The 5,949-nt window shown below is 36.5% G+C and overlaps 1 long non-coding RNA gene across 1 annotated transcript; it reads right to left on the reverse strand.

Moving 5' to 3' along the window:
• Positions 1–4,475: 4,475 nt before the first annotated feature.
• Positions 4,476–5,615, reverse strand: LOC122517428. Its single transcript, XR_006303850.1, has 2 exons — positions 5,201–5,615; positions 4,476–4,963 (listed from the first exon to the last, which is right to left on the reverse strand). It is a non-coding gene; the product is annotated as an uncharacterized LOC122517428 (long non-coding RNA).
• Between the last annotated feature and the right edge of the window lie 334 nt (positions 5,616–5,949).

The raw sequence follows: 5,949 nt of genomic DNA on the forward strand, positions 1-5,949 counted from the left end.
AAAAAGAAAAAAAAAGAAGAAAAAAAGAAGAAAGAAAAAAGATAGTTCTAAAAATAATATTATTATACGTTCCGTTATCAATTTTTTTTTCTTTTTTTTTAACACGCGACGTAAGCAATGATAACACACAACACAACACACCGAGGAACGTCGACTAGATGCAAAGATGTTGGGCTGCACTCTATTACAGATACTATCTTTCACAAAAGAAAGAAAAAAAAAAAACAAAATCTCTATACTCATGATACATCGTTTTGTACACACACACACACACACACACTTACGCGGACCGTGTATATCGGAAAATATGTACTAAAAAAACAAAATAGAGAGAAAAAAAAATAAGCTTTTATAAATAACAAGTTTCGAAATAGAAATTATCCAGATTGATTGAAACCTTTATTATCGTACTATCTTTCCTTCTACCCTTCAAGATACACTAATCATCAAGCGTGATGATGATGATAATAATAATACTATATTTAAATTAAATGTGTGTGTGTGTGTGTGTGTCGTATAAAAAGTTATGAATTACTTTTTTTTCATATTTATTAATATTATATTAATATTAAAAATATTATACGAGTACTTCATTTAATTTATTCATTTAACGAAATTATTAAATAAAGGATAAAAATAGTAATAAAGGGAAGGGTAGGAGAAAAGCAAGCAAAAAAACAAAGATAAAAAAAAGTGGATAAACTTTGAGTCATACCTTGAGCTGATGCATTTGCTGTTCGTGCATTTCAGCTAATTGCCGTTCCTGAGCTTGGTACTGCTGCCGCAGGAACTGTTTTTGCAGGTGATGCTGCTGCTGTAGCTGGAACCAAACCCAGACATCTCAAGGGTAATGCACCAAATTTCAATCTTTCGAAATACTACATACGCGAGACTAGAAAGAAAAGAAATAAAGCAAGCAAGCAAGAAATAACAAAAAAAAAAGATTTTCCGTGCAATAATCAGAATTACACGACGAGTCATGGTTAAGACGGGAAGATGGATGGATGGATGGATGGCATTCGGCCCAGAAGGAAATGCGTGGGTCGACGACAGACGACAAACGGGCAGCAACGAGAGAGAGTATAGCAAAAGCGTGTTATAGTTCTTCTCTCTTGCCAATTGGTTACGTCCGCGAATGAACGAGCCACGTAGTAGTAAAATTCGACGCAATGCGTATCTATCTCTCCCTCCTCCTCCTCCTCTCGTCTTGTCTCGTCTCTTTGTTATAAAAACGATGAAAATTTATAACACTAAATTACGACACCAATGTTCCCGCCAATTTCTACCCAATTTCATTTCCCTAATCTAAAAAAATTTTTATATTCCGCAAAAATATAATCTATTTAAGAACTAAATCATCCTCATCATCATCATCATCATCATCATCATCATCATCATCATTTATAGGTAAGACATTTATTTGATCAAACTCGAACGCGATTTAAACCCATCTCTATTTAAAAAAAAAAAAAAAAATAAAATAAATGCGGATGTGTACTATCAAAATTTCTCCCTCTCCTCCCCACTCTCTTTCTCTTTTCTCTCTCTCTCTCTCTCTCTTAACAAAAAAAAAAAACAATCGAACAACGTGTTTCGATTTGATAGAACAAAAAAAAAGAAAATTCGATATTTATTCGTTCATCTCTTCAATTATCTCGAAGATGATTGCTGTCTAATTGTAAATAATATGAAACTGGACCAAACCAACAAATCGATCATCTGATAAAGCAAATGCAGAAATCAAATTAAAGGGATGAATTTAACTGAACAAACTAAAGCGATAACACTCGCATTGATTATTCCACATAACGAGATATCATCGTCGTCTCCATCATCTTCCGGATGGAAAGGATCTGCCGTGAAGGCGACCATTTTGGTAGCTGGTTTTGGTACCTATATTCTTCTTTACAAAAAAAGAAAACCACTATTTCATAGTTCGAAATGGCTGTTACGTTTTTTAACGAGGAAGAATAAATCTAACGAAGAAAACGGCATCGTGTTACGCGAAGGAAAAGATACGACAAGGTGGTTTTATATGTTATACCCCATTGCCCCCCCCCATAAACGAAAATATTGTTTCCATTCGTAACGAGCAAGCTTAAGCTTTTTTCATTCGATTAAAATTGATTCCATTTAAACGATTAATAATACATTAATCTACTTATTATTTTATTATTATTTATTATTATTTTATTTATTATTTATATTATTAATTTAAACTCAATCGTGTCAACAAACTAACCTAACCTTATTTTTATAATATAAATACAATTGTTGATTTGTTTCCTGAATTATACGACCCATTAAAGCGAGTTCATCGAACAGCAGCAACAACAACAGCAACAGCAACAACAGCAGCAGCAACAACAACAAGAAGAACCATCGACGACGATATTATCGTACAATCGTGAAATTTGTCCAATATGTTTGGGAACACCTAAGATCGGTGTGAGAGCACCCTGCGGCCATTTGCTTTGCGCCGATTGTCTAGCGAGTTATTGCGACTTTAGGGTAGTAACACTGGCGCCACCACCCTGTCCCCTTTGCCGTGCACCCCTTGATTCCGTGGCCTTGGCCTGCGACTTTGTTAGTATATATATATATATATATATATATGTATATATACATCGAACAGAAATAACCGCGACTCGCTCCGCTTACCACAAAACTTTGACGAACATGCAAGCTTCCTTTTTTTCTTCTTCTTTTTCTTCTTCTTCTTCCTCTTCTACATTCGACAATGATTGCTTTCTCTATCTATCTGTCTCATTTTCTGTATATGTGTACATGTGAGTGTGTGTGTGTTTCACATTGTAATACTACAATCGAAAAGTTAGTTCCGATTTGGAGAAGGAGAGATCGCAAAATTGAACTTTTCATTGACCTTGACCTTGTCCTTCGTCATTTTTATATAGTATATTCTATAAAAAAACAAATAATCTTTCTTTCTTTTTTTTTCTTCTTAAGACTATCATCAGTTCGGACATAACTGACGTCAAGATAAATTCTGATATTAAATCTTGGATACGGGAATACAATCTTCATCGTGGCCTGATCGGTTCGGGAAGATCACGAAATACAATATTGGCATGCAAGCGTGCACTTAACGTGATAAATAGTTGCGCTATACTTTTATTAATTATCTTGATCATTGCTAGATTACAGGTAAACGTTAAATACTTGTGTTTCTTTTTTTGTTCATCCTTTCTTTCTTTCTTTCTTTTACTTTGTGTATTAATAACAACAATATTTTCATATTTTAGATACTTTCTTGGACCGATTGGACGAGTTTTGGATCGACGTTCGACGTTGCATTGAGTGTTGCATTGATCACGTGCATGTGGTTCAAATGTCAAGAATAAAATATGAGAAATTTAATATGAATAACGAGAAATAGAGAGCGAGAGCGAGAGAATCTCGACGATTTTTATCATTTATTTATTTATTTATTTGTTTATTTATTTTTACCGATAATAATTGTGAAAAAGTCAATAGAGTCAAAGTAATAAAAATGAAAGAAAAATCTTAACCAGTCAAACGTTTTTCGAAAGAATGAACATTGCTCGTTAAGAAAAAAAAAAAAAAAAAAAACATATTAAGAAATACTAAAAATTGTCATACCAAACCATAAACGAATTGAAATTTTCGTAGAGTTTCCCGCCCTGTTTTTATACCATAGGCATGCACGAGAATGCATGCATGCATGCACGCATGCACGCACGCGCAAGGATGCAAACAAGCAATGCTCCCAACTACCACCCAACCCCCTTCGCGACCTTGAACTAATTCGATGAAATATCGATCGACGAATTGCATCGGACACAAGACGATTAAAACAACACAGGGGGAGGAAAGAGGGTTGAAAAGAATTCGCAGTAGCCCGGGGGGGTGAAGAAACAAAGAAGGGCTGGTTAGAAGTATAATAGAAGAAAAAGAAGATAGGAACGTGGATAAGGAACGAAAAAATAACACAAAAACGATAGAAAGAAGAGAATGAAAAAGATAATAAAAAGAAAAAAAAAAATGAAGGTCACACGTTACACGCTGCCAAAGAAGGAGGATGGCATACGTTACCTCGAGTATTTTCTGTTGCAAAGCGTGACCATGCAGGGTAGTTGGGTCGGTGGTGGTAGCAACTGCAGCATGATAGGCGCCGGAAGTCAAGGTGGCCGTTGCAGCTCCTCCACCCCCGCCTCCACCTCCACCGCCGCCTCCTCCACCCCCTCCGACACCACCACCGCCTCCTCCTCCTCCTCCACCACCACCCCCTCCTCTCTCCTCCTCCTCCTCCGCTACCCAAATCCCGGGAGCGTGACATAGGTGAGCCCGGGGTGTCCCTGGCCATCTCTACGTAGTACATGTAACAGCATACGTCTGGTAAAAATCGTGACGAGGAATCTCGAACAGCGACTGCCTCGCGCGGGTAACGAGCCAATGGCCGTGCAGGTTGCTCCACGTGGAGCCTCATCTTTTTATTTATTTATTTATTTATTTATTTGTTTGTTTGTTTCCACTTATACGTGTATCACAATATATAAGAATACGATTGAAAAATGATTTCATCACATATTCCTCCTCCTCTGCAAACGTGTCGCTGACGATGAAACGAATAAACCCCCCATCACTCGTGTACCCGCACTTAAACATGTTTTTTATTATTTTGATTATCGTCGAGAATAAATATATATATGTATCACAAATTATACAATACACGACTCGGTGGTGAATTGACACTACGTTCCTTTTTAGGGGGGATAGCAAAATTGAGAAGATCACTTTCGAAAATGTAAATTAATAATAATATTGTATAAGTAAATTATATTAGAAAGACACAAGTAGAGGGAAAAAACCAATAGCACAAAGAACGGTATTTTATTTTTCTTTCTTCAGTGATACGACGACGACGACGACGAAGACGACGACATGACAAGACACCACGGTCAGCGCTAAATTTAGAGTCTCACTACTCGGTACAGAAGTGAGAAACCAAGATATTATAACTACGTATTAATGTGGTTTCGGTAGGCGAAAAATAAAAAGAAAGAAAAAAAAAGAAAAGAAAAGAAAGTTTAGAGGATAACGAAAATATTCGTGGGTCCACTATTCGAATCTCGACTGAACGATCCCAGAGAGAGAGAGAAACGTTATATATTATAACTATCGATTATAATAATACTACTTTATAATACTAAAATACTACTTTAACGAATCGTTCACGGAAACGCGACGACGACAACTGCCGAACGCGAGAGACACTACGCTAACTAAACCAAACGCGAGGAAAGGGGAGGGGGGATATTTGAAGAGCGTGCGGCGCACACAAAACTAGGAGGGGTTGGTCAGATGGTTCTCTCTCTCTTTCTTTGATCAACCAATCGGAGCTTTTCGCACGCGCCTCGAGCTACTACGGCAAACAAGTTTTCGCCAAGCGGATTCGCGCGAGGTACCACAACGAGATATTTATAGCGCCGATATTGCTTTCTTCTCGCGACGCGACTCGCCAACCCACCGACCAACCAAATCACCCACAAACAACGAACCAACCAATCAAACAATCAAACAACCGACCGATCGACCGATCGAACAAACAACCAACCAATCGATGACACCGATCTAAATTATCGATCACTCGTCAAATTTTCTCCTATCTTTTCTTAATCATATATATACATATATATATATTTATCTCATTTTATCAATGTTTACTTTTATTTTATAATCGTGAAGATGTAATTATTAGATTAACTATGACGAGTCGATACTTATTCTTAATTATATTTTGTCGTTGTCAACGACGACGCGACAAAGAAGTGGAAAACATTTATACGGAATAATGTTACTTAATTATGATCGTATGATATGCAGTAACACTAGCGATAATTTATTATTAGATTTTTCGTAAAAGTTCTCTGTCCCTTCGTTTTTATAATAAAATATATATATTTTTGT

Source organism: Polistes fuscatus, unplaced genomic scaffold (assembly GCF_010416935.1).
Source record: "Polistes fuscatus isolate 324 unplaced genomic scaffold, CU_Pfus_HIC Scaffold20, whole genome shotgun sequence".
Lineage (NCBI taxonomy): Eukaryota > Metazoa > Arthropoda > Insecta > Hymenoptera > Vespidae > Polistes > Polistes fuscatus.